The sequence below is a fragment of the Rhea americana genome, unplaced genomic scaffold, assembly GCF_003343005.1.
Source record: "Rhea americana isolate MKP2758 unplaced genomic scaffold, rheAme1 scaffold_37, whole genome shotgun sequence".
Lineage (NCBI taxonomy): Eukaryota > Metazoa > Chordata > Aves > Rheiformes > Rheidae > Rhea > Rhea americana.
Window position 1 is genome coordinate 4,324,608 of NW_028186501.1, and position 9,040 is coordinate 4,333,647.

Sequence of the window (9,040 nt, forward strand, 5' to 3'; positions counted from 1 at the left end):
GCAGTTGCTATCTCCACTTTGAAGACGGTGTAGCAGACATGTGACTTCTCTCCCGCCAGAGTGCTGCTGCCTCAGCTTAATGTTTGGAGCCAAGCTCTTGTTCCCCAGTATGCTGTAAGCATTTTTGCACTGACCTAAAAGCTTTATATTTACTCTCTGGCCAATTATCACCTTGAGTGAAAGCCATGATTACCAGGAAAAAAAAAAAAAAAAAAAAAAAAAAAGAAATGAAAGAAAGAGAAAGGTATCAATTGCAGGATACAAAAAATCTAGATCGTTTTGGTTGCCCTGGCTGAGAAACATGGGGATAGTTTTTCTTCCATTAAAAGCCCAAATTGAAATCCCATATGCTGAATGCAAGCCATCTACATCATTCAGATGTATAAAAAATAATTATGCTCTTCCTTTATTTCCCTTCCCCAACCTCCCATCTCATCTTTTTTTTATTCTTCTAGCATGAAGCAGTTCTCATCGTTATTTAAGGTCAGAGCTGATGGGGAATCCTTTCAGCTGTCTACTCAAAGCAGCCTGAAGAAGAATTGCACCAGGAGGCTGGCTCCTGAGAGATGCCCAGCTTCTTGTAATTAGAGTAATTAACTACTTACTCTACCTGAAAGAGAGAGAGAGAGAGAGAGAAAGAAAGAGAGAAAGAAAAATAAAACCACTGTGGAGGCTGCTCAGTAGCACATGCAATTGCAAAGGCAGAGATTTGTTTCTTCCCTGATGCTTCAAGAATAACTGATACAAATCCTTTATTGTATGAGATGCTGGAAGATTTAGCTGCCTTTCACTTGGTGAGTGTCCCTTGCAGCTACCCTCTTACTGTCTGGCTTATTGGCCTATTAAATATTTCTTTGCAAAAATGGAACTGCTTGAGTAGGTGGGAGTGAGGGAAACTTTGCTTAAAAGTGTAATTGTGAATTTGTAATTACAAAAACTCCCATATAATCAGAGTTAGCAGTTTTATTCTCCTCCTGGGAACATAGCCCTGGCTTCCCACAGCCTGGTGCATAGGGAGATGTTGGGGCTGGTGGTGAGAAAGCAATGTGACAGCTTTGCTTTGTGTTTCCTGGATGGACTGGCTTTGCTAGGCCTGTTTTGAGGAGAGACCAGGCTTATAAATCCCMAAATAATTTATGTTACGTTACATTACGTGGCAGGGTCCTACTTTCCCCAGGGGTTTTTGAAGATCTAATTTCTGGCTTCAGATTTCTATGGCAGCTGGTAGGTGCCTAAGTCTTTCTGTGGCCCTTGGGCCCCAGGAGTGATCCTCCCCCATTGGGATTGTCCTTTCAAGTCAATTCTCTTTTTGCACTCTCCCACTTCTTATCTTTTCTAGTCCTTTCTGTAGTGCTCATCACTTGTTCATCCCTCTACTCAGGTCATTCTCTGAACTGCTGCTGGGTGCCAAAGACAGCTYTCCGCAGTGCCAGAGATGCAGGAATGGCTTCCCCACTGTGTTTCCTATATAATTTTCCTGGGATCCCACTTCCTGGCAAGAGCTGTGGGGATGTCAGTGGCTGAGAAGCCATACCAGTGCACTTTCTCACGAGCTCTACATTTAGGAGCCCCACTAGCTCTTTAGTGTTCTCCAGGCTATGGTTCAAATGTTGGTGGAAACTCTGGAGATGACCTAATTCCCCCCTTCTCTTGGTCAAAGTTGTCTTGTTTCTTCTCCACTGTGGTCAGGGACAATTTACTCAGATGGCTGAGATTAAAGACAAGGGTTGAGCTGCTGTATTTGACCAGAAGATTATGTTTTTCCTGGTTTGATTCTGTGTTTCTTGGAGCTGTTTTTCTCCATCCTGCATTAGCAGGGATTCACAGATCCTTTGTGTTATTCCCCATACACTGAGTGGGATGGGGAAGGCAACCAGGGAGCAAGGAGGGATTGCTACAGACTTTGGGAGTGTGAAGAGAGGAAGTGAGAGAGAAGAGAAGAGAAGCTGGAAGATGAGGAAATAAGGAGATTATGAGAACATAAAACTTATGTGTCATCTTCTAAAGAGAAATCTTGGGTTTTTTATTTTTTTTTATTTATTTTTTAATGTAACTAAATGTGGAAGTTAAACAAAGAAGGAAGTCCCTGGTGCTGAGGGAAAACATAACTGTCCTAGGGAAGTACTGGCTGAGGAGCTCCATAGAGACCGGGCAAAGCAATAGAGGCCAATGCAGTAAATGTGAAAAATGTTCCTATCTGAGAACTGAAGCTGGAAGGGAGAAGCTGCATCTCTCCAGGACACCCACCTGAAAAATAGCCAGTTGAGCTGCTAGTCCACATGTTAGCTGTTGAAGGTCTCTAGACGACAGCTTACGTCAGCAGAAAAGCCTGACTAGCAGTGTTCCTGCACTGCACGCGCTGCGGTGGAGAAGACACGAGCTGGCRGTTTCAGGCTGAATCCATGCACTTGTGGGTGAGGGGGCCACAATCTGCTGCCACGGGGGCACCAAGTGCTAGTCTAGGGGTTAATGAGGCTGCCTCAGCAGCTGCAGGGGGAAGAAGCCCCTGGCCACGCGTAGCTGGCAAAGCCAGGGGTACTTGCTGGGAAAGCCACAGGTGTGGAGAGTGGGAATCTGGTCCACTTGGAGCAGGCTTCAACAGGAGGTATCGGTGTTTGGTCTGAGCCTGAAGCAGGCCTGGCTGTAGCGTACAAGTATTTCGCCATTAGTGTGGCTGGTTCAAATCTAGACCAGCCTTCCCGTGTTCAAAATAGCTACTAGCTAAAGGCTAATATGAAGCTTCCAGTACGTTTTCCTGAGAAATCTCTTCCCTGGGGCTGTTGCCTCAGCCAGCAATCCTTGCTTTCACAGGCAGCAGCTCCTTGAGCAAGACCAAGARAAACTCATTTGATTCCCAAGCCCCGGAGAGAGGCTGTCGAGGAAAGGCTGCAGGGGTGGTGTGATCCCCGCTAGCGGTGTCCTTGCCGCCAACCCGGGTCGTGTGTGCATCACTTCCAGCACATAAGCGATAGCGCTGCAGGTTAAAATCGTCCTTTCCTGGGATTACCCTTTGCAATGCAAAGCTGGTGTTGCAGAGGCACCCAGGCAAGCTCTGTCTAAGATCAACGTTCTTGTGGCCAGTGCTGCAGGGGTGTTCGTATAAATATATTGCATCTGTAATGTTGTTTTTTGCCCACTTTTGGAATGTTTCCAGCAGAAAAACAGTTTGTGCAGGGTGCGTTCCCTTGCAAGCTCAAACTGGGCTATCTTTGGCCAAAAGTCCCTCCCAGGCTGAGACATCTCTGGGAGAAAAAGAGCTAAGTAGAATAAATATGAGCCTTTTTGAGGAAAATCTCACTTTTTTTCCTCAGGAGTAAGAGTGCTTTTATATTGAATATTTGCAGGAATGTGCAGCTGCCCTTGTTTACATATTTTATAACAATAATTCCTTCACTTGCAGTGGCTCCAGTTCAAGAAAATAATTAAATGTATGCTGAAGCCCGTTTAGGAAAAGTACAGCTTTAAAGAGTGTGCTTCAGCATAAGTCTTGAGGTCCTGTTGACTCCCAGTGATAATTTAAGTGGAAGGCCCGTGCTGAAAGGTGCTTTCTGTGCTGCTTGAGCACAAATGCTTTTCTGAATCAGGACATTGAAAATAAAGCAACTTTTCTGAAGGGCTGGAAACTTCACCCTGAAGTTAACATTTGAATGTGAAATGCTTTGTTTTGGGAAGTTTAATGTGGTGGACTTGCTCATCTGCATTTTAAGACACAAACCAGGGGCTACKTTTTGCCTAGAAAACTCTTACTTCCAGTCTTTTCCAATGACCTTCTGCAAATAGATTTAAAGCAGGAGAACAAGGCTGTGCTTTGTCCCAGGAGAGACTGCATGTGAAGTGATGTAGTGGAAAACATGTGCTTTTCCAGCATCATGGAAATCTTAGAGCATTGTTTGCTTGGCTTATAAAAAAGCTTGATTTGCCCCATGTGCTGATGTTTGGGAGGTCAGCCCAGGGAGGCTGCGTAGTGGGTGAATGCAGCAAAGGTTGGTGGCTATGTGCAGCTCACTGCACAACCACGTCCTTAACACATCAGTGCAAAAGCATCCACTTGTGTCAAAGGCCAGGCAAAGGGAGACAGCAGCATGAATGATGCTGAGGCACCCCAGCCAGATGTGCTGTCGAAAGATGATCCCTGGGCCTTAAAAAGCCAAAAGCTAAAGGCAGAGGTGAAGCCACCCACATGCCATCTCTGGAAGAAATTAGCCTCCTTGTTTTTCCAATGTACCCCAGTGCTAATTGCTACGCGTGAGCTGTTGGGAAGTTATTGCACCTGTTAGGCTCTATCTCGGGAGGAGCAAAAAGAAAAGCTAAGGGCAGTGTCATCTCTGGTGAAAAATAGACTTGAAGGGGCAATCAGCATCTGAGGTGTCCAGCTGTGGCTCAGGTAACACTTGTGGTTTTCCTTTCTTTTCTTTTCTTTTTTTTTTTTTTTTTCCTTCCTGAGAGATTATGCAGAAATCAGTAAATTCCCCAAATAAACATATCTGGCAAGGGAGATATTTTCATCTCACAATTAATGATGCCTCAATGTTTTGTAATACTTTATGAGTAAGTACCTTGCTGAGGCTCAGAGCTTTCCCTGGGAGAGGTTATTTGGTGCGTGTACGGAAAGGTATCAAGTGTCTAGTGAGTCATGCAGCCTGCTGCATAGCATGAAAGCATCCTTCTGCTAAGGTATAATAATCTTTGTAGGATTAGTTACATCCTCCTGGAAAGGAAGGTGACAGGAAGGGTTTGTAYGTTGGATGCTGTCGTTCAAGATACAGTGGAAAAGAAAGCTTTATGGAATTGTCATGAGTTGGCCCAGGCACATCTTTTTCCTGGTACACTTATCCTTGACTTTTCTGCAACTTTTCAGAAATATTGGCTTCCTGTCAGGCTCTTAACTTTCAGCCTGTCTTTTCTTTCTCTGTTCAGTCAGTCTTTCCAATGGGACCTCATCTGACTTCAGAAGTCATATCTTCAAATTTTTCATCCACAATTTGCATATCAATCCCTATTTTTGTCTATGATAAATGCACCATTTATGGGCTTACATGTTCCTTCTAGGGGAAGAATCTGGAACTCTTGCTTGCAAAATAATTGTGCATAACCTGGAGGCTCATTGAGGACAKGCACTGAATTTCTGATTTTGTGGAGGCAGACAGATGAACTTGCGGATTTCAGAATTTCCATCAGTGCTTCTGCAAAGCTCTCTTAGCTTTCAGCCTTGTTTTTACAAGTCTTTACAATGGGAATAATAAAAGTGACCTTTTCCAATGACCATTAGGTGGAAATCCCACACAAGAATCAAGTATTGCAGCACTATCTTTATGCACGCAGCACGTGCGGAGGTACTAACCCCAATAAAGATGGCTTTGTATAAAGGTGAAGTATCATGATGATAGTGATGGCAGCAGTGACCTTACAATTAAGGTAGAATTTACAACCTATTGAACCCCTAGTTTAAGGACACATTTGATTTCTAGGAGCTGTAGACCTCTCAATTCCAGGACCCAGCAGGGTGTGCATGCTTCCAGACAGTGCCATTAACAGAGTTTGTTACACTGGGCGCACAACATGCTCAGGGATTTGGCTTCCTGCTGACTTGTGCTCAGCCAATTTGGTGTACAGGTAGACTTGCTGTCTGGCTGGATGAAGCACCCTTGCAACTCTTACTCTAAGGCTGGGTAAGTGATAGACCCTCACCCTCTTTCACTACAATGTAGACCCAGCTGTGCTCAGGTGGAAATGTTTACAGACTCATCTCTGACAATGGTACACCTCTCACTGCTCTCAAGCTTAAGGGACCTGGTTTTGCAGTCTTTGCTTGCATGAGTGATAGCAATATGCCTCGTTAATCACCCGCACTGACGTGAACTGGCATCAGCAAGTGATTAAACCACCAAAAGTGGCTGGTTCCCTTCCTTAGCTCGTAACTAAAGACCAGGAAAAGGTAGAATAAACAAACSAAAGCCACAGAGTAGTCACGCAAGGCAAAGGGAACCAAGAAGCATCAGCAGAAAGCGCTCTGGGACAACACCATCTGTGAGTACTTGAAGTTCAGGAAATGCTGCTCTTCAAGAAATTCATGATGCTGTTGTGTATGGCCGGAAACAGGCTGGGGGTGAGGCTGTGTAATTATGCCTTTTATTTGCTCAGCAAATTTTGCATCTCTTTACATAAAACCAGCAAATGAGGAACTTGGAAAAGTCACCTTTCCAATAGACTTTTGGTTGCAGAATTGTTTAGGGACTTTCTTCTTCTAGGCCTGTATTACCTTACATGTGTGCTGCTGTTTCCCTGAAAGCTAGGGGAAGAGCAGCAGGAAGACCAGTGCTCCAACCTTCTCTGAAATACTTGGGCAACTATAGAGGGCTTTGAGCTGAGTTATAAAAGACAGGACATAATGAGCTGCATCAGCTTTGAGCCTTAGTCTTGCAAGGGGCCGCTCRAGAGTATCCAGCCCAGGGACAGCTCATTCCCTCTACATGATGCTGCTACAGTGAACCCACCAGAATCAGGGTGTGTTATACTGGAGTCCTTGCACCAGCAGAGTCTGGCAGGCTGCTGCATAAGAATTGCTGAGGCATATACCTTTTCCCTAGAAATAACTAGAGTATGTCTACAGAGCTTTCAAAGTCTAGCAGAGAAGGCAGGGCTATCTGGGTGTTTTTGTCCATTCTGCATGGGGATGTGACGGGGGAGACAGCACARGATGCAAGCCTTTTCTCAGTCCTCCATGGAGAAGCTGCTTCAGGAGTGTCTTAGAGATGAACTGTACTTAAGCAAGATGTCAAAATGCTTGCTGGTTCTGCAGCTCAGAGCCATCAGTCCATACTTTCCCTGCTGCTTTGTCCCCCTTGGATGATATGACTGTCTGACATGTTTATGTTATCTCTAAGCCATGGCTGTGCTGGTTAAGCTCTGAGCCCAAGCCGATAAGCCTTGTAGTTCCAGACGTGGTCCTAAGCTGATGAAYCTATGCAATAGATATTTGTTGGGGTAATCTGTCAGGTTTATCTGCACTTCATGTAGCCAAAGCTATTTTTCTGTGGTCTTATCGATGGATGCTCCTCCCTGGCTCAGAGTTGGAGCAGGCTTTTGGCTGAGAGGTTCCCCACCTCCTCCCTGCTGGTGGCAGCCACCCCTGGGATGCTCTGAAGCAAGGCAGACCACGGCATGGTGGTGGCTGCAGGGGAGATATCACCTGCTTTTGGTTCTCCAGAGGTAAATGCTTCAGGGAGCCTTGGGCAGATGTGGCTGGGATATTGAAGGGTTGTGTTCCTCTGAGTTCTTCCTTCTGCCCTTTGCTCCAACTTATTTAGCCTTAGGCCAAGCTAATGAGAGTCTGGGTGGGAACTGGACTGCGGGAGCCTTGCTGAGTGGGAGGTTCTACAGGATGGGCAAGACCTAGCCTGGGCCAGGCAGGCCGGTGATGTCTCGCCTTTGCCCTCCCACTGGCTCCCTTTTTATCTATAGCAAACACTGAAACTCAGCGTCATCTGCGGGCAGGAGAGATGCTCCATGTCCTCTAGGCAGCACTTGGATGGCTGACCAAGGCCTGCTGTCAGAACGGGTTTGGATACCACAAGCAAGTGATTTTGCTTTCCTGTTTTAAAACAGACCCTTAAAGTTATGCTAAGGTATGTCCTCGAACACACGGCTTGCTGAGTGGGGAGGCCGCTCCTCCCTTGAGTAACCTTGCTCGTGGGACACGACAGATTGCAGCATTGCATTGCTAGCCTTCTAATTGTAACCAGATTCCCTCTGAAATGTCTGCTGAAATATTTATAAATATCATAGCCAGCAGCTGCTAATGCCAAACAGGAAATTTTAGGCTGAACAAACTTTTCCACGTTTCTAAGTGGGAAAAGTAAACCGTAGCTAGGATCTCTCTCTCTCTCTCTCTCTTTTTTTTTTTTTTTTTTTAAAAAAAAAAAAAAAAAAAAAGATCTAAATAGCAACAGACTTCCACTGCTCTGTGTCCTAATAAAAGTTTAGGATTCTTGAACTCTTGCCCCTCTGGATAGGCCATTTTCCAGAAGCACGATGCCTGCCCAGAGACTAGGAAGATGGCTTTGRAACAACGGGGCTGTACCTCAACACAAGCAGCGCTGCTGGATGAAGCGACCGCCCCAGGTAGCACTGTAGGCTTTAGCTTAGGGCTGACTCACACCAGAAAAGCCATCAGGAAGCTTTCAGTAAGGGTACATACTGTACCTGTTCTCATAATAGCTGTCTGTCTCAGGGAACTGGCATTTTAAGCTGTTAGTTAATGTAATTTCAAGGAAAAAATACAAAACTTGAACAGAAAACAATGGGTCAGAGATGTTTAGTGTGAGCAGTGGCCACTCCACACCCTCATTACGTCTGGCTTTCCACATCACTTTTCCTTTTTTTTTTTTTTTTTTTAATTTCCCTCTCAAGGTTTTTTCAAGGTTTTTCTTCCTTCTGATCATTTGTTATTTAGTATTGAGACAATATTTTGAAGCCATAAGACGTGGGAAAATATAACACCAAATCTTTGTGGAATGATCTGTTTGTTWTAAACAACTTCTGCCATTTATGAAGTCACTGAATTCCATCTTTAGGCAACAGGCTTTATTAAGCTTTGAGAACTGAAATTCATTTGCTGTTACAATCAGTGGTGCTATTGGAACAGAGATGAAATGAAGCAAATGTCCTCAATATGCCTAAGTCTGTATCAAGTCTGAAATCACATTCTCCAGATCAAATTTCTTCAAACTGGAGAAGCACAGATCTATAACCTTGAGGTTTTTGAGAAATAAGAATTAYTGAAAGAACTCAATATCTACCATCCCCACTACAGCCTTCACATACAGATATTTTTAAGAGCTTCCCTTCTGATACGCTCAGCGAACTCAGTTTATTATGGTACCTTCATAAGAGCATTCCAAAAGTGTGTCCTGTTATTGAGATTCTTTTTGTTTTAAATTTTGACTGTTAGTAGAAAACCCTTGCTTGCTTTTATTATGTGAGTTAACTTGTTTTAAACAAGTCAATGAAGTGTGATGAGCTTGGTTGCAGCAGGACACAT